Raw genomic sequence first — 20,752 nt, forward strand, 5'->3', positions numbered from 1 at the left:
ACTCCTTTTATAGTTCAAATTGCAACTTGCTCAACTTTCCTTTCAGGATTCTGACACTTCAGGTGTTCCATTAACTTCCCATCTTCCTGAAGGTGTGATCACATCTGGACTGGTTGCCCACTGTTTTTATGCATACTTCTTATCCTGGGACTTCCCTTCACCAGCATCTTGGGGTTACTCTTTGCCTCTGTGTGTTGGATTTCTTGTTTTCCAGATCTCATATCTTCCTGTGTCTTACTTTGTCAGAATGTATTCTCCAGTAGCTGCCTGAGAAAGATAAACGGGAGTTTGATTTTTAATCACCTCTGAGACCTTGAATGACTGAATATGTCTTACTTTGTCCTTACTCTTAATTGTTTGTTTGGCTGGCTATAGAATTCTAGCTTGCAGATCTTCAAGGCATGACTTCATTGTTTTCTGATTTCTTCCATGTTTACTGCATTGCTTTTGAAGCTGAAAGCCATTAAGTTTGTGATTATTTATATGATCAGTTCTTTCATTTCTGAGTGTTTAAAATTGCACAATAATATACCTTAGTGTGAGTTTGGTTCCCTCCATCGTGCTGAGCACTTGATGAACCCTTTCAATCTGGGAACTGTTTTGTTGATGACTTTCTCCCTTTTTTCCTTTTTATCCCCTCTTGAACTCTTACTTTTCAGATATTGGACCTCCTGGACTAATCTTCCAGAATTCTATGCTATTCTGTTGAGTTTTTCATTTCAGCTGTTACATTTTTAATTACCAAGAAAGCATGCTTGTGATCACTTTCTCTTTTTTGTCATTTTTTTTTTTAGCATACTCTTCTGGCTTCATGTTTGTAATATTTTATCTTATGTTTCTGAAAATATTAATGGTGTTTTTCTCCCCAGAATTTTCTTCTGCCTACATAATCTCTATCAGGACTAGCTATGTAATTTGTAGGGCTGAGTACGGAGTGAAAATGTGGGACTCCTTGTTTAACATTATTAAAGCATTCCAAGACAGCAAGAGCATAGCGTCAAACCTAACATGGAGCTCTTCCAAGTACAGGGTGCTATGTGACTGCCCAGGTCACGTGCCTGTGAAGCTGACCCTAGTCTCTCTCTCAGCTTTCTTTTTCTGTTTCCGTTTCTATTTTTCATACTAGAGATGTCTAACAACTCTTGGCTGTTTGCTAATATTTAAGAGTGGGATCCTAAGAAGCTGACTGTGAGCTCTGAACATGCAAGTAGGACTTATCAATTGTGTGCTTTGAGGTAGGATGATCTGTCTGGTCAAATTTAGTTTGGGAACTTTTCAGTATCTTTATATTTTTCCTTGTAGACTAATCACTGGTCAAATTCCCCAGAGACATCTCTTCTAATCTCCACTGCCTGGAAGTGAAGGCCTGGCTGTCAGCCTTTTGGGAAAGGTATTGATAGAGGGGAGGGAGCTGGGGTCAGTGACTAGTACTAGCACATCAGAGACAATTGTTAAATTTTCAGGAACTTTGCGAGTGAGTTGCTACATACTACAATTATTAAAGGTTATGCGGATTTATAATTAAATGTTATATTAAAAATTAATAAGTACTAAAACCCCACCACTTTCTATGTATTGTATTACTTTTTCTTTTATTGTGGATGTTCTTGAGAGTACGTACGTCTGTCTGTATGGTGGGAATACCATGTAGTAATAGACATCGCTTCTGAACTCTGCATTCAGTGACATCATTTGGTAGCTTGAAGCAGCTATACTAGTAAACAGCAAACATTGCAAATAACTACACTTGTCCTCCCGCCCCCGCAAACCCCAGCCAGTTGTTAAACGTTTATTTACCAACACACTATGGACTGGAATCTAGTACATATGTTAACTTAAACTGCCTTCACTTTACCTAGTGATTCCTAGTCCATATAAATCTCTGTTTATTTATAAACCTCCTTAGATTACCTTCAGTCTTGCAAGGGTGAGGGAAGGGCATTTGTCTGCCTGCCTGAGAGAGTGAAAAGGAATCTGAGAATTGCATTTCAGAAAGATTTTCTGTTAATTCTTCCCATTTATCCCTGCTGAACCTTTTGGAGAAGTATTCCCGGAAGCTTACCTTAGGATTCGTTTTCTTGGGTCTTTGGGTCCTTTACCTTTTAATCATTTATTTTCCAGCTTTCAAAAATTTGTGGCTGTAATCTTCAGTTCTCTTCATCTCTGTGGGTTTATATCTTAAAAAAAAATTATCCCTTGGTGTTTGGGGAAGGATCAGTGAATAGCTATGTGTTTAGTCCACCATCCTTACCCAGAAGTCTCAGATCTAATTCTTGAAAAAAAATAGGTAAATAGATTCAACAATTTAAGGGAGTTCTCAGTAGGCTTAGCCAGTCTCCTGTTGGTTTGCAAATCATATATAAATGCAGTCAGGAAAAAATTCTACTGATTCTAGAATACTTTTCATTTTCATAAAGGAAGAAGTTACCATCTGTAAGTAGATGTTTAACCAGATGACCTGCTGTTAGTTTTTGGTATGGATGTGTGGGGACATAAGGAAATACAGAGCAGTTTCAGGTCACATACTTTGGTATTACAGAGAATGGGAACCACAGTACCTAGTTGTCTCAGATTCTGTAGCCATTCCAGTTGCCCAGGTGGCTGGATCTGGCAACCTGGTCACCTCATCCACTCTGCAGCAGACATTTATTGCTCACTCATTTAGTGAGTCTTCCAATCTTGTGACTTGTCTCCATTCTTAACTTATTTTGCTCAAATTCAGTGTCCTGCTTTCCCCATTAGATTTGATGTGTTTGGGTTGGTTAGACTCTCATTACCCTTAATTTCACACCAGGCCACCTCATAGTCCATTAAGTTCTCCTTTGTCGATTGATTGATGGATGGATGGATGGATGGATGGTTGCCTTAGGTCTTCATTGCTACCCAGGGGCTTTCTCTCATTTTGGTGGCTTCTCTTGTTGCGGAGCACGGGCTCTAGGTGCGTGGGCTTCGGTAGTTGTGGCTCGCGGGCTCTAGAGTGCAGGCTCAGTAGTTGTGGCGCACGGGCTTAGTTGCTCCGCGGCATGTGGGATCTTCCCAGACCAGGGATCGAACTCGTGCCCCCTGCACTGGCAGGTGGATTCTTAACCACTGCGCCACCAGGGAAGTCCCCTTTGTCTATCTATTGATGGTTACCTTTTGGTTAAGTCTAGAATAGAAAAGTGTTAGGATACCAGTGTGGCAACTGAAGTGGAAGAAATTGCTTGTAATCTCTCAGGAGGGGGATGTGGGACTCTCAGGTACTTCTCCTGGATTCCTCTGTCGAGAAATGCATCTATTTACATATATTTTTAAGGCTCAGGACAGTTGTGGCTAAAAGGAACAAATATCTGACAGGATATAAAAGGAATAAATATTTGACACTGTGCATGTGAAATTATATTAGATGTCCAGGTGAACCTTCTTGTTCAAAGCTGTGAAGATGGTAATAATTTCTAAAGACCGAGGGTATAGCCATATCCACTTGTTAAATATTGCTACTAAAATGGCTTCTGGTAACTGCTGCTTATTGCCCCTTTTTTCAGTCTTCAGTTTTTTCTCCTTCCCTCACCATCTTTTGTGTTTTAATTAGAGAGTTTTTCCCCCTCTGTTTATGAGATACAGGTCAGGCACTTTGTATGTGCTAATGGCTGGGGCGGTTTTTTTTTGGTTGTTATTTGTTAGTTTTTGTTTTTTAAATCTGTTGTAATTTCTGGTGATCTCCTGCCTGGGAAGAAATGCTTCTTTTTCTCAAATGGCTCAGGGGGATTAGGCCAGGTTTTTTCCATATGATTATATGCTCTCTACAGAGAGTCTGAAAAGACTTTTTTTTCTGGGCTTTGAACTTTATTCTTTTTTAAAAAATAAATTTATTTATTTATTCATTTATTTATCTTTTTTTGTCTGAGGTGGGTCTTTGTTGCTGCGCTAGGGCTTTCTCTAGTTGCGGCGAGCGGGAGCTACTTACTCTTAGTTGCGGTGCGCAGGCTTCTCATTGCGGTGGCTTCTCTTGACGCAGAGCACGGGCTCCAGACGCGTGGGCTTCAGTAGTTGTGGCTCACAGGCTCTAGAGCACAGGCTCAGTAGTTGGTGCTCGGGCTTAGCTGCTCCACGGCATGTGGGATCTTCCCAGACCAGGGCTCGAACCCATGTCCCCTGCATTGGCAGGCAGATTCTTAACCACTGCGCCACCAGGGAAGCTCTGAACTTTATTCTTATTAAAAAATATTTCATGAGTACGACTGTTAAATCATTTTGAATAACATATTTAATTAACAAGGCATCTTATGTGAAAACAATAAAATACTATGAAATTGGGACTGTTTTGGGGTGTGCAGGTCCTAACTGTCATGCTTGCCATAATCTCTTCCTCAGAAACTGACCTCCATTTTCCTTGGCATTGCCCACAGCATGCATTTGAAATAGGAAATCTAAAAATGAGGGACCTTGTTGGTATGGTTTGGGGAGAATTGTGGTAGCATTATGGTAACTTTAATAAAAGCTCATTCAGGCGGTGGACTTTGTCTAGGTGATAATGATTGCCTGCTTAACCAGCAGCGTCAGAGGAGCTCCTTTTCTCAGCCCTAGATGATAAAGCAGTTAGCCCTAACGTAGTGGTATAACGTGGAGCTGCTGCCACACTTCTCACATCTTTGAAATGCCCCTAAGCTAAGTGGTAGGGTGAATTGTTTGCCAAAGTTACCAGCAGGTTTTTTTTTATTTTTCCTGCCTCCCTTCACTTAGTGGACACTTTTAAAAAATGAGTTTTAAGATGAGAAAGTTTAAAAAATTTTTATGTATAGTCATGGTCTTTAACTTTTGCTAAAACTGGGTTGCTGTTGAAATAGCAGATGGGTGTGATAAAAATGGGAACATGTCAACTGTAAAAAGAAACCAGTGCAGATTAAATCACAATTAAAAATATCTATAATATGATTCACTAAAATGTTTTTCCTTTGGGTTAACTATTAATATTGTGTCCTGTTTTTGGTCATCTTTTGTCAAAACCAAGGAATGAAAAAAAAAAATGGATACAGAGAAAATGACCAAGGGTGGCTTTGAAATTTCTTCGTTCAAAGATTTTTAGGACATGGGGTTTACACAGTCAAAGAATCTTGAAAACAGGACTTGCAGGAACAGGCTGATATGGACTTTTTGCTTTTTCTATTCAAGTTGTCAAAAAATGGATTATACTTATTAGCAGTATCTAGTCCTCTTGTAAGGTAAGGAGTATCAGAAGGATATTATCCACAGAGGCCTTAAAAATGATGCCTTATGTCCCTTGTACCAGTCCCCAAAGTATTGTATACCTAGTATACTTGACCTTTTGCTGAGACAACTTGCAACATTTCTAATTGGTCCCAGTGCTTAACTCAGTGCCGAGCCCCAGTAGGTGTTCAGCATTTGTTGACTACAGAAATGAATCAATACCTGTTTCCAAACTGGTGCTTTTCATAGCCCTTCTTTGTAAAGCTGCTCCAGGGATCTGTCAAGAAAACTAATCCAACCAGCCTACTTCTCTTTGAAAAATCCTTCAGTGGCCCTCATCTCCTTGAAGTTTTGCTTCTCAGTCTTTTTTCCTTCTAAAATTATTTTTGATATTGTAAAGTCAGAAATTCAAAGAGTGTTTGAAAATAGATGTGAAAAAAAAACATGTCCCTAACTCACCTTCCAAAATATCCAGTTTGCTGGGCATTATATATCTTTCTATGTATTTGGCAAACTGTATATAGTCTTTTCAGTTTTGAAAAGACTGAAAAGAATTATATTTGAAAAGACCAGTAGAATTATGCTAAAATATTGACACTCAGCTCCTTCCCCATTGGCTAGGGTGAACTGTTTAATGTCATGGAAATTAATCTTTGTGTATATTGCAAATATTCTCCCAGTCTTTTGCTTGTCTTTTAACTTTATGGTGTCTTTTCCCCAAATAGATGTTTAAAATTTGTATTTAGTCAGATATGTCAATATTTTGTGTCTTTTGCTTAGGAAAGGATTTACTTCCCACTAAGATTTTAAAATCATATTCTCATAATTGACAGTATTGAATTTTACAGTTTACTCAATATGGCACTTTTAAGTTTTTATGGTATAGTAGGCATCTACCTTTTCATTCAGATATTTGGTTTTCTCAATTTATTCAAACATTCTGCTTTTCCCACTAACTATGCATCTCCAATATTGAGGATGCTGTTATCTTGAACTCCTTACCTGTTTCTGCTCTACTGCCATACTGTTTTGGTTACTATAGTTTTAGCATATGTTTTGGAGTTTTTATGTTTTTCCCACCTCAAATCTTATTGACTCTTCTCTTCCATTCACTTTTTAAATTTAGATGTAAATCACATACTGTAAGATTCACCTTTTTTGTCTTTTAATTTTTTTTTTTTTTTTTTTTGGCTGCGACACATGGCATGCAGGATCTTAGTTCCCCAACCAAGGATCAAACCCTCACCCCCTGCAGTGGAAGCATGGAGTCTAACCACTGGACACCAGGGAAAGTCACCTTTTTAAGCTGTATGGTTCACTGGTGTTTAGTGTAGTTACAGATTTGTGCAACCATCACCTCTAATTCTAGGACATTTTCTTTCTTTCTTTCTTTCTTTTTTTTTGGCTGCTCTGTGTGGCTTGTGGGATCTTAGTTACCTGACTAGGGATTGAACCTGGGGCCACAGCAGCGAAAGTGCTGACTCCTAACCACTGGATTGCCAGGGAAGCTCCTCTGGGATATTTTATCACTCCAAAAAGAAATTCTATGCCCATTAGCAGTCATTTCCTATCTCTCTGTGCTCTCTCCCCTCCCACTGCCAACCAACCCTAGGCAACCACTAATCTACTTTCTGTCTCTATAGGTTTGCCTATTCTGGACATTTCCTACAGATGAAACCATGTAATGTGTGACCTTGTTATCTGACCTATGAGTGTTTCACTTAGCATTAATATGTTCAAGGTTCATCCATGTTGTAGTACATATCAGTACTTCATTCCTTTTTATGGCTAGATAATAATCCATTGTATGTATATGCCACAATTTATCTATTCATCCACTGGTGGAAATCTGGGTTGTTTTCCCCTTTGGCTATTCTAAGTAGCTCTGCTATAAACTTTTCCATACAAGTATTTGTTTAAGTACCTGTTTTAGGTACATACTTAGTAGAATTGCTGGGTCATGTGGTAATTCTTTTTAAGATTTGTTTTGTTTTTAATTTTGATCTTTGATAAGTTTTTGTACTATTAAACCAAATAGTTTTTAATTTGATTGTTTAACTTGAAAGCCCCATAACATATAGTTTGCAAATAATGACAGATTTTTGTCTTTTCCCTCAATGTTTTAATCTTTTTTTTATAATATGATGGCTGGCATCTTTATTCTTGATTCTAAGAGGAAATATTTTTAATATTTTGCTGTTGTGTATGCTATTTCCTATAAATTTCTGGGAGAGTGCTTTCATTAAGGTAAAGTTTTACTCTATCCCTAGTTTGCTAAGAACTTTTTAAAATCAGGAATAGATGCTGAATATTATTTTCTTTTAAGAATTTTCTTTTAAGAATTTATTGAGATGTGGCATCTCTCCTTTAAACTGTTAATGTTTTGGGAGCATTGGGCTTGGTACCACTATTTGCTTTGGTTGATTTCCTGGTTACTTCAATGGATTTTTCTTCCCATCCAGACCAATCTGAAAACCAATCTGAGAACCTCTGTTCTGGAAAATCTGTAGTGCCAGGTTCAGTGATGGTGTAGAGCTATACGTGTTAGAATACGCTGCAGCATGTTTATTTTCTTCAGTTCTCTTATTCCCTTCATTTTTTTCTTGTAAACTAAACAATTTAAAATCTTGTTATTCAGAGTTAAGAAACACACTTCTTTACATGTTTATAAATGCACTCCATAATTGCTTCTGCTGCTCCTCCTACCTTATTCCTGATAAAAAACAAAGCTACCGAATGCTTTGAATGCTTTGAAATTGCATCTGTTCCTAGGGCCCTCATTACCATAGTAACAAGGAGGCAACTCCATTGCTTTTCAAAAGGACCTAAGACAATCTAAATACCTTTTCATAGATTAGACCGCAGGCCTGCTCAAGGGGGTGTCTAAATACCCTCAGCATACACAAAATACAACTGAGATAGTTTGTAGAGGAGAGGAAGTAAAATCTAAAATCCCCTGAGTTGAGGTTCCATCACATTACGAAGACTCCAGACAAATCCTGATGGGCTTTACTTTCTACCTGGTGATGATCAAGTAGCTTCCTATTAAGGCTCATTAATATGACCACCCCACTCCACCCCCAATCCACATTGAAAATAACTGGTAGAGGTCTGGGACTAGAGAATCAAATGAGGCAAAGGTTAAAAGTGATATTTATCTAGTTTTTGGACATACCGTGTGGCATGCGGGATCTTAGTTCCCTGACCAGTGATTGAACCCACACCCCCTGCAGTGGAAGCTCAGAGTCTTAACCACTGGACCACCAGGGAAGTCCCCAAAAAGTGATTTTTATTTTTGGGCCAAATTGTGTAGGTGGGGCCCACAGGTAATCTTTGGTTTAAACATGTTGTGGTTAGATTTTTATTTTTGGCTGCGTTGGGTCTTAGTTGCTGCACACAGGCTTTTCTCTAGTTGCGGTGAGCAGGGGCTACTCTTCATTGAGGTGGGCGGGCTTCTCATTGTGGTGGCTTCTGTTGTTGCAGAGCACGGGCTCTAGGCGCACGGTCTTCAGTAGTTGTGGTTCACTGGCTCTAGATTGCAGGCTCAGTAATTGTGGCACATGGGCTTAGTTGCTCTGCGGCATGTGGGATCTTCCCGGACCAGTGCTTAAACCAGTGTCTCCTACATTGGCAGGCAGAATCTTAACCACTGCGCCACCAGGGAAGTCCTGTGGTTAGATTTTGAAGTGCCTTGCCACCAGAAACATCTCCCCTGATTTTATCTAATCTTTTAGCTTATGATTAGAATTTAAGAGCTTAGGAAAATCAAAGTATAATTCATTGTGGACTAGCCAAATAATTTTCTGTATGGATAATGATGACCAAAAAAAGCCTAAGTTTAATTATTATCAGGAAAACAGGAGAGTTTGAGATGCAGGATAGAAAAACTCCCAATAATACAAACTCTGGGGAGTATTTTGATATTAAGTAAAACATCCTAAAGCAATTGGTATAATTTTTATTCAACAGTATTGAGTGTCTGTAACATATGGTTTGGGGCCTGGTAGATATAACAGTGAACAAAATTAAGTCTTTTCCTAGAGCTGATGTTCTAGCAGAGGAAAGATGCACCAGCATAGACATGTCAGGAGGGAAGGAGAAAGTGCTGCAGAGAATGTAAAGAAGGGGTAAAGGGAATAGGGAATGCAGGGGAGTAATACTCCTTTATGTGGATGGTCACGGAGTGTCTCTTGAGAAGATGACATTTGAGCAAAAATGTGGAAGAAGTCAGAGTGACACAGGTAAATATCTGGGGGAAGAAGCAGAGGGAACAACAGCAAGTGTAAAGGCTCTGAGGTGGGGTTGTGCTTTGCGTGTTTGACAAAGAGCAAGAAGGCCAGTCGCATTGGAACAGAGTAAGCAAAGTGGGGAGAGACAAGTAAGGAATGAGAGATGGTTGGGTATCATCGTAGGGGAAACCATTGAACGGTTTGGCATTGAAGATGATATTGTTGAATTTCCCTTTTTCCTTATAGGATCACTTTGGCTGCTGAGTTTGAGAGTAGACCATATGGGGAGTAAGAGTAGAATTGAGAGAGACCAATAGGAGACTCATGCAGGTGAAAAATGCTAGTGGTTTAGCAGGGTAGTAGCAGTGGAGGTGGTGAACGGTAGTTGCATTTTGATTATATTTTGAAGGTAGAGCCAATGGGATTTGCTGATGTGGTTGTGAGAGGAAAAAGGGGGTCAAGGATGATTCAAGGATTTTTGGCTTTAGCAATTGCAAATAGGATTGATGTTTACTAAAATGGGTAAGATTTTGGAAGGGTGGTTTGTGGAACGTGCACAGGGAATCAGGATTTTGTCTTGGACGTTTTGAGTTTCAGATGCTTATTAGATATCCAAGTGGAGATTTAGAAAAGTCAGTTTACAAACCCGGAGCCCTGGAGAGAGGTTGGGAGCTGGCCACTTTGTGCACTGTCTAGGTTATTTTTAGAAATGTTAGACTGGGGGTGGGGCACTTAAGGTGCCAGTTTCCAAACTGTTTGAGGCGCCCTGAGGCATCATAGCCAACTTGGGTTGCTGCAGGTTATTTTCAGATTTCCAGGAAAACATTACAGATGGTGCATATGCTTGACGTGTGTTTTTTTAAAGTTTTAAAAAAGATGTTTGAGTTGTGTGCATGTGTGTGTCCTGTGCTGCTGGGATCAACTGAGTGCAGTTTTGTATGTGCACCTAGTGTTTCTGACAGAAGAAATCCTACGTAAGCAAACACGAAATTCATATTTTACTCAAATTGTTCCCCAGTATATCAGTCAATCCTGTATAGCAGAGCTGATTTTACTTATTTAGAAGTTCTTGGAGGGTGGGATAGAGAATCTGTCCTGAAAGGTAGAGAACCACTGCCTGGAGGGCCAGGAAAGGACTGATGGGTATTTGTGCAAAATGTCTTTAAAAAGCAGTTTATTTCAAAAATTCTTGCATATTTTGCATTCTTTCTCTAATGTATTATCCCATTCTTAAACCTTAAAAATGGTTCAAATTAATGCCATGGAGTAACATTTGTGGCAAGAATGAATGGTTAAGTAGGTTCTTCTCTTTCAAGTTAGTATGCTATTCAACTTTGAGATAAGATGACTCTCATAAAATTAGGGAGAGTTGAGTAGTATTGGATGCAATCAGACATCTTTAGAAGGAACATAATCTAGCAAATGAGCAGTTAGAGAGATTTAGAACCGTCAAGGAACTAGTTCAAACTCAGAAGGGTAGGAACACCTAGGAAGCTAAAATCCATTTAGTTAATCAGCTGAAGAAAGTATGTAATAAATGGAAGTTGATTAGGCCTTAAGGAGGAGCTTAAAAACAAAAATTTAAGCCATGTTTGTCCAGCCTTTAGGAGAGAGAGGGGTGGGGGAAGAGGCTGAATCTTTCAGTGTTGAGTGAGCTCTTTGCCGGGGCGGGGTGGTGTATAGAAACTGATTATAGCTTGGTTGAATTCTTCCTTAGATTCTTCTTTCTTTATTTTTTTCATGTATAACCCAAACCTCCTGGTTTAATATCAGAAAGAGGGGACAGTATGAATGGAGGACTCAGGTATTCCAATTTCTGAAATTGGAATTTTGATCCCCATTACGACTTAATAAATTGACACACTGATGTATAGTATGAGCTAGCCTTGGGAGCCTTGTCAGCTCAGAGCACAGTGATAAAGGTGGGTTTCTGGTCCTCCATCAGTGTGTGAAGTTATGGCTAGGTGGTCATCTCATGATTCCTTTGTGATTCTCAGGATTTATAATTCTAGCACTAAGGAGGTACTATTCAGGAAACCAAATAAATATCACACAGTTTTTTGTTTTGAGCATGAAATAAAAGAATTGCATGATCTTAAAGGATATTTAACCAAGTTTTGTGTTTCTTGAAATTTTTGAAACACTCTGTTTCTTTCTATTCAGTATTGTTTTGGAGAGTCACTGAATTTTCTTTGTTTCTGGGCTTTGTGGGATGTGAGTAGACATGTGACGGTGGGATAGAATTAAAATACCTTTTTTTAAAAGGCATTTGGGATTTAAAAAAGAAAATTTCACAATAATTTGATTTTTCTAATAAAATTTGCCTATTTTAAGGGGATTTTCTCTTGATTAGCCTATTCTTTGTTCCTCTAACTACTGATGACCCTCCCTTCCCTTCCCCATCTTCCCAAATAAGAGCCTGTGGAAGGCATTTATCTATAGTTTTGATTTGTGTGTTTTCTGTAACCATTAAAGAAATTTAGAGCTGAGTGGCGTCAGATAGCCATGATGTCACTTTTCTCTTTCTATCCAAATTAGTTTTTAGTATTGAAATCAGAGGAAGTACTGTGCACTTAGGCTAACAGTGAGTGACCTACAGAATAATCTACCTATTTTTAACTTAATTCCTGGGTATTCTTCCTTTCCCTGTATTATCTCAATCTCTCCTTAATTTTTGTGTGTGTCTCCATAAATATTCTTCTAAAATTTGTTTCACATCTATTTAGAGTATTTCAGGAATGGGTTGAGCACATACCAGGATCAGAGTCAGTGTCCAAAAAGACCTTGCTTTTTGTGCCATTTTGCTTCTGTGTGTTATCCTGATAGTCTCATCTCATTTCTGGATTTGTCATGTAAATGGGCACTCATATTCTTTCTGATGGGTTTTATTTATTACATTTTTGTTTCATGATACAGTGACTAAACATAGCTTTCTGAAATCTTATGCCTGTACATATCATTAGCACATGATGCATACACTTCTTGCTTCCCTTTCCCTCCATAGATAACTTCATGTATCATATGCTTTATTCATCTGTCTCCCACTTAGAACACAGGTTTGATGAGAATGGGAATTTTTGTACTTGCCCACTGCTGTATCCCCAATTTCTGGAAAAGTTCCTGGTACTATCTACTATAGATGCTCAATAATACTAAGTGAATGAATGAAAGATCTGTTCAATAATTTAGCTGTCAAACTGTGAGATTTGAATAAAAGGAGAAATAATTGCTTGAACATTCAAATTAGAGACTAGAAATTGTTTTATACTTGTGATGTGAAATGGGAGAAAATTCACCAAGGTTTAGGATTGGTGAAAATTCCCAAAGGTAAGGGGCCCGATCTCTTTACGTCCCTCCAGATGGTAGCAGTTTGAGTGCAACTACCAGTGTTGCCGATCTGGATGAGGATGGGCCTACCTTTTTTGTAGTTTTAATCAAATCACTGTAGTATATACTTATATATTAATAGTTTTTCCTATGCGGCTCTCATCCTCTCTTTTACTGAATAACTTCTGGTCTTGGAGCAGTGTTTTGTAAATTTGAGGAACATGTGAATCCCATCCTAAGGAAGAAATTTGTTGAGGTCCTTCAGTATGAGTAGAATTGAAAGTTTTGTAGGGAATTCTCTGGTGGTCCAGTGGTTAGAACTCCATGTTTCCACTGCTGAGGGCCCGGGTTCAATCCCTGGTCAGGGAACTAAGATCCCGCAAGCTGCATGGCGCAGCCAAAAAGAAAAAAATAATTTTTTTTTACATTACATTATAATGTAGTTAAATATATAATGAACAAAACTAGTAAACCTTGTATGCTTCTAGATCTTAGGCAACTATAAAGAGCAAATAGGTACATAATATATACAATACTTCAATATTATTTTGATGTCAGTTTGAGTAAAGTTTGAAAAACTAAATTGATACATGCAATATAAATGCTGACATTCAATCTGCAGTTTCTTATGTGTTTGTCGTGTTTTAAAGATATGTGACTGTGATAACTCACTCTCAACTTTTTCTCCATTTGAACTGCTGCTGAAACCTTTGTTCACTTTGTTTGGCTTTCATTTTGCCCTCATTAAATTAGGGTTTCAAGCACATGGGAGCATATCTGTAGGTATTAAATAATTATTTTCTAAGCGAATTCAGGAACTGAAGAATATCCTATATGATTATGCTTTGGTGTTTAATATTTGGTGTTTAATATTTTTCTCACCTAAACATTCCACTCAGTAGAAGTAAGAATTACAGTGAGTGTTACTCTCCATGAGGGCATTGTTATGTGCAACACTGAATAGACTGATTTAAAGGGTCTATTTATATGGGAACCTGGGTCTAGCACTATCACCTCTCCATAAGTTCCCAGGTAATGCAGGTTAGCTTCTGGTTTGCCCCTGGGTAATTTTTAGTTCTTTGCTAATCACTGTAGAAGATTTTTCAGATACAAAGCTCTTTCTCAGATTGTCTTTTACTATGCTTTTTAAAACTGGGAGGGAAGTGTTTAATACAAGATGAGACTGAATGTCAGTTCCTGAAATAAAACATATTGTAGAATGTTTTCATAAGGAGGACTTGGTGAACCTCTTTATTTAAATCTTTTATAACTTAAAATGTGCGTTTAAAATTTTTAGTGTGTCAGAAAATGTTGACCTCTGAAGTAATGACTACATCACTACTGTGGTCTTGAGCAAGTTTCAGTTTCTGGGCTTTTATCTCCTTTTTCAGCACAGTGGTTGCAGGCTGTGAACTACAAAAACACTGAGGAATATGAAGTTTGTGGTGATGTGAGGGCCACAAGGTGATAGGTGGGCATGCAGGGATTGGGGAGAAAGAAGGAGCAGCTGGTACAAAGACCCCAAGATGCAGATGCGCTGAGGAACAGAAAGAGGACCAAGTGAGATGTTTGTAAAAGTGCTTTGTAGACACAAAACATTCCTTACAGCTCAGGTGCTGTTATGTTTAGGGAAGATGTTTGTTTTCTTTTTCCAGTGGGCTATGTTTGTTAGCTACAGGGCCATCTTGCCTAGGGAGTAGGATCCTGCTTTGAGGATGGAAAGCAAGAGTTGGACCCATGTGTCACAAATTCAAGCAGTTTGTGAATTAGGATTTCTATTACTTTATTTGTGCTAATAATCTTTTATATAAGATTGGGCAGTAGGAAAGAGGAATAAGCTTATTACTAGAAATTTTTGGGGAGGGAGTTTTGTATCATTTCTAACTCTTACCATGTTTGGCTTTGCTTGCTGTGTGTAGTTTTGCATCTATTATAAATCTGATCTTGGGTGTCAGTTTTTCCTTTGTGGTTTGGTTTGTTAACAGTTGAAGTACCTAAAGGTTCTGGGTGTGAACTCTGCATGCTTTATAACTAATTTAGAACCAGGGAAGTTAGGGTTTTCTATTGAAGTAATTAAAGCATTGTGATATATATATATATATATATATATATACACACACACACACACACACACACACACACATACATAATACACACACACACATGTAAACTTTATATATATAAAAACTTACACAGAAATTACCAAAACATGATAATAGGACATTATTTATGTTTTTATATACTTTACAGATGGAAGTTTTAAAAATTTCTTGGTGTCTTCTTCTTTTCTAGTTTGGAAATTTATTATACATTTATTATACATTATACATTTTGTTAATGCTGTTTATTATACATTTTGTTAATGCTGATGTTGGTTTGGCTTTTTTTTTTCTTAATCTATATGTAAACATGACCTTAGACAGCTGTGTTTAATATAGTAAAGAGTCATGGGGAGACTTTGCAGTGTTTCTTGTTGGGACTTAGTGTCTATGTATTTTAGTATTTAAAGGATGTGGTTTGGGGCTTTGAAAATGAGAAGGAGGTTGCCTAACTCATAGCTGAATGCCTGCATATCTAGATTGTTCTGTCCTGGAGGTTATTAGTAACATGAAATTTTTTTTTTTTTAATTTCTTTCCATTAGTCTGGTGTGAAAAAAATGAAAGTTGTTTTTATTCTAGTTAAAGTGACAGTATTAAGTACTGTGGCTCTGTGTGTTTGTGCATGGCTGAGAGTAGGATTTTCTTTAAAATCTGATGTTGCATAGGAATGTTTTAGGTAACTAGAGTGCTGGAGAAAAGCTGCTGCTCAAGCCAAACTACTTTTTGCTTTGCAGAAAAGTGGCGCCGAGAGTCTCTGTGTCTCCACCTTATGAACCTCCCGTCTCTGAGAGAGCAGGGTGCTAGATCAGGAAATGGTGGGTGGAGTTGCTTAATCGCATCAACTTCCTGGGCTGCCCAAGCATTGATTAGTCAGACACTCATAATGTTCCGTTTAAGAGGTTCTTGCTGATTGGCTGGTTTCTTCTAAATCCTTAGGTTTGACATTCATGCTTACGAAAACCCTTGCCATGTGCAAGGCACTTTGCTGCATGCTCTATGAGAGATACAGAAAGGAGTAAGAGTATTCTTACCTTTCAGGAGCATACAGTATAGTAGGGGAGATGAAGACAAGATAGACCATGGTAAGTGTCCCAAGAGAGTAGTTCTGGAAATTCAAGCAAGGCTTATAGTTACCATTGATGGGTGTGGGTGGGGCTGTGGATGAGACCTGGGCAGGGAAGGGCCCAGTTGGGTTTCAGTAGTTCCTGTAGGTAAAGAGTGACAAAGATGTTAACATCTTTGTCACTCTTAGGCTTCCCTGGTGGAAGATGTTGATAGGTAGGGAAGAAAGGTCAAATGGCTACTGTGAAGGTGAAGGAAAAAGTAGGAGGAGGCAGGAGCTATTAATCATAAGCACTGAGTTTTCCCCAAAATTCTGTCCAAAATTGTTCATGTGCGTACTCTGGCATTTTTCTGGGCCAGAGAACTCAGACGTTTTCTCAGATTCTGAAAAGGATCTAGGGTCCAAGAAGATTGAGAACCACTGGGCTGAGTTATCAACCTTAGATGACTGAGAGGATGTTGAGGCTTTGTAGAGAAACAAGGAGGTCATGTGGAACAGTTTTCCTTGTGGGAGGTGGGGTGGGATTTGGGGGAACTGAGCTTTTGAAATGGTCGCCCTAGGGGGGCAGGTTGCCTTGTCAAACTAGCAAGTTAGGTGGGTCCATTAATAACCCTGTATGGCCCTGAAGGGCAGGTGTTTTCAGGAGCTCCTTAACATTATTTCCCCCTTTATTTGGAGTTCAGATTGATGAAGATGTGGGAGACGAGGATGCTACTGTAGAATAGTTCTGGCATTTACTTTTCATGAAGCTCTTCCTGTGTGTAAAGCGTTCCGTGCTTGATCCAATGGGGTATTTATAAAATGTCAGACAGGGAATTGCCCTTAAGGAGTTGATGGTATTGTAATGCTTTTCCTTTGGCTTTTTGTTCAGCTTGGATCTGTGTTCAGTTATCTTCAGGTCTTTGACCATTTCCTGGGCAAAGAGAAACATTTCTATTAACATGAACTTGAAGTGACTTTGGTCTGTGACAGTTATAAATATACTGTACTTATAATTAGGAACCTCTGTACAGCTGATTTAGTGACTTCTGGACAAATCATTTGACTCTTCTATTAATTGTTATATAGTATGTGTTTGTATACACACACATGGCCTCGTTTAAAATACTATGAAGCACATTTTAAAAATGACCTAGTGGGAATTCCCTGGCCGTCCAGTGGTTAGGGCTCCACGCTTCCACTGCAGGGGGCACGGGTTCGATTCCTGGTTGGGGAACTAAGATCCCACATGCTGCATGTCATGGCCACAAAAGACCCAGCACGTAGTATTCATTACACTTAGTTGGTCAGCTTCCACATTTGTGAAATGGGAATAATAAATAATAATGATAATTTTATGTATCTCATAGAATTGTCCTGAAGATGAAACTAATACATATACATACATAATCAAGTTCTTTAGCATAGTATACAGCTTAAATACTCAATAAATATCAACGGCTACATTATTAATAATAACATTTTAATATTAATACTATCATTTCCCCTGCCCCATGAGTGAATGTGGGGCGACTATTGTTGTAAAAGAATTTGCAGTAAGATGTCTTTAAATAGTAAAATTCCCTATGTATTTATTTAAATATTTAATTTATGTTTATCTTTAAAGTTGTGGAAGTTAAGTGCACTTATACAAGGCAGAGTCAGGTATTAATTAGGCTGCTCATTTAGGTTACAGCATGAGGGATTGAAAGCCATATTTGTTTAATTAATGGGTTGATTGGCCTTGACCACTGTTGTCTTTCAGTTCTTTTTTATTTGACTGCCTGTGTGTTTGTCTCCCTTTTCTTATCTTTTTTGTGCCTTCTGGTTTATTTCCTGTTCAGTTTTCAGTAAAGGGTGTGGAGTAGGGCAAGAAGAACTTATGTTGGTTGGTGCCCTGGGTCTGAACCAGGAAGGAGTGCTGCATCAGACAGCCTGGGGCTTAGTGGGGATGGACTTAACAATGATCCCTGCAGAGCTGCCCTACCCAGGGAACCTGTGAATTCCACAGTTTCTCACTCCAGATCAGATGGTATGCAGCTCCAACTGTGTGTGCATAATTAACATTTCTGGGCTCATTCATCCATTGTTTCCAAATGCTTCCATTTATTTATTTCTCCTCTTGATTATGAGAAAATTTAGTTGTGTAACAAAAATACAGAGCTAGAATGATAAAACCCCACTTTGCCATTGCCCAGCTTCAACAGTTTATCACCTCATGCAATCTTGCTTGATTTCTACTCTGAATCTCCTCTTCTCCCCCATCTTGTTTTAAAGACATCATATCATTTAAGCTAAAAAGATTTTAGGATGTATATCTAAGGGATGAGGACTTAAAAATACATACATACATACATATATGTTAATTTTTATGATATGTCTGTTTGAGGATCCACATATTTGGTTGATTGGTTGGTTAAATATCTTAATGTATAGGCTCCCCTCTTCTTTCTTTCTCCCCCCAGCCCCCCTCCCATCTTGGAATTTGCTTGAAGAAACCAGTCTTATTTTGTTCTATAGTTTCCCCTCAATCTAGATTTTGCTATTTTGTATTCCTCAAGTTTTTAGCATATTGCTGTCTTCTACATTTCCTCTGAGACTGGCTCTAAAGGGTTAACCAGATTAGAATAGATTTTTTTTTTAAGTGTCTTTCCCGCCCCCCCCCCCCCCCCCCCCGCATCAGGAGCATGTAATGTTGGGTTGTGTTTCAGTTTTGTGATGTTAGCAGCTACTGATGATCATTGCTTAGATCCATTAATTCAATAAAGTTTGGAAAATGGTGATGTCTATTTCTATCATTCCTGCTATTTATTTTGAATCAAAACCTGTCGGGAAATAAAATTTAAGGCATTTAATGGCTTTAAGTGTATTTTATTTTGAATAAATATTTATTTGAATTAGTATTCTCTCTCTGACTTTGTAGCAGTGGTTAAAATATAGTGCATGATTTGGTGTTGAGATGTGCGATATGTTATATTGGGTAGCTGATAACTTCAGAATGACTTCAGACCCATGTAGTTCACCTAGTTAGGAAATTACCTTAGAGTGCTTAAAATATGTCTGCTTAGTATAGGTAACTTTGGTATTACTTACTGAAGACCTTGGTTTCAAAATTGTGCAGTTTTTTTGTAAAACTGTAGAAGGGAGGCTTGGAAGATGATCTGATTTTGTTGAGTTTTTTAGTCCTATTTCATAACTGCCACGTTTTACATTTGAGTGTTTTTTTGTTTGTTTTGTTTTTATTTATTTATTTTTTGGCTGCATTGGTCTTCGTTGCTGTGCATGGGCTTTCTCTAGTTGTGGCGAGCGGGGGCTACTCTTCATTACATTGCGGTGGCTTGTTGCAGAGCTGAATTGCAATAGGTTTTCTTAGTTTAGATTTTCTGAAATAATATTTCTTCTCTCTTTCCCCCTCTGCCCACCTTTAGTGTTGGCTGGTAAGATTAAAATTTATTCTGATATTATTTGGTTGATCATTAGCTACTTCCAGGCCTTTGGGAAGTAGCTAAATGTAAATGATTATCACATATCCTGTATTTTTCAAGATAATCTCAATTTCAACTATTTTGTTCCATTTTTGGACAAATTTGGTTTTTAATTTAGATAGTAAGGGGTCCTTTAGGACAGTCCTCTTTAACCTGAATCCATGGACCCTGATGAACTTCAGGGAGGTGTGGTTTGTAAATCTCCTGAAACAATGATGCCAAACTTTGTAGACAAGTGCCCTTTACTCAGGAGAGGCCTCTTTATTTTCATCAGAATTTCAAAGTGCTTATGGGGACTGCAAAATGGCTAATAACCACTGTATTCTGTATAAAAAAGATTTTAATTAATAGGAATGATGACATTTTTCCCTTCCAGACATATTTTGCAGAAAGTTAGAAGACTGTCCAGCTGTTTACTGTTGGAGCAGTGAGCTCTTGAATCATTTGAAATGTTCTTTAGCGCCATCTTAGGTTATACAGAGATCAAATTGAAATAGCTTTCTTGTTATTTTTATTTCTTGTTATTTTTCTTTTATGTGTTCTTAAAACATCACACTTTAACCTGTGAGTCCTTACACTTACCCCATTGTTACGGGCTGAATTGTGCACTCCTCCCACCTGCATATTTTGAAGCCTAACACCCTTCCCCCCTCCAGTACTTCATAATGTGACTGAATTGAGAGGGGCCTTTTAAAGAGGTAATTAAGGTAAAATGAGGTAGATAGGGTGGTCCCTAATGTAATCTAACTGGTGCCCTTAGAAGAAGAGGAAATTGGAACACAGAAGAGAGACACCAGGGACCCGTGTGCACAGAGGAAAGTCCGTGTGAGGCTACAGTGAGAAGCCGGCCATTGGCAAGCCAAGAAGAAAGCCCTCAGAACAAAGCCAAACCTGCCCGTACCTTGATCTTGGACTCCTAGCCTCCAGAACTGTGAGGAGTAACTAACTGTTCTGTTGTTTAAGCCACCTCGTCTGCGGTATTCTGTATGGTAGCCCTAGCAGACTAATACACTTATGATGAAGTAGCAGTTGAGTGACAATAAAAAGTGTAGCAAGGCAACTATTTCTCTTTGTCCCAGTGCATTTTGGGACAAATGATGAAGTGTTGTGTATAGCTTCACATACTCTAGTGCCTGAAAGAGATGGTACGACCTATGAAATCTCAATAGAACATATTAATTTCTATTCTTATTGGTCTTATTCTTTATTGATTTGTTTTATCCTTTTACAGTTTCCCGTTTGCCCATGGTTATATCTTAATGTCAGTCTCTTTTATTCTCTAGCATTTCTCACTTTATGGAACTAATTTTTATAAGTAGGTCTATTTTAAATCAACACCAGAACAGTATCTTTGTATTCTTCTGTGTGTGTTGTGTACAGTC

General features: G+C 38.3%; 1 protein-coding gene across 7 annotated transcripts in view; it reads left to right on the forward strand.

The window, feature by feature from the left end:
- FBXO34 (F-box protein 34) overlaps positions 1–20,752 on the forward strand; it is an 84,945-nt gene that overhangs the window by 49,529 nt on the left and 14,664 nt on the right. The window contains exon 3 of one of the 7 annotated variants that reach the window (XM_070044970.1): positions 1,303–1,390. The exons of 5 other annotated variants lie outside the window; for them this stretch is intronic. The gene's annotated coding sequence lies outside the window, so the exon portion shown is untranslated. Of the gene's footprint in view, positions 1–1,302; positions 1,391–20,281; positions 20,302–20,752 lie in introns of those variants that run through there. One more of the 7 variants, XM_060294832.1, reaches the window with a different exon arrangement.

The sequence above is a fragment of the Globicephala melas genome, chromosome 2 (genome assembly GCF_963455315.2).
Source record: "Globicephala melas chromosome 2, mGloMel1.2, whole genome shotgun sequence".
Classification (NCBI taxonomy): domain Eukaryota; kingdom Metazoa; phylum Chordata; class Mammalia; order Artiodactyla; family Delphinidae; genus Globicephala; species Globicephala melas.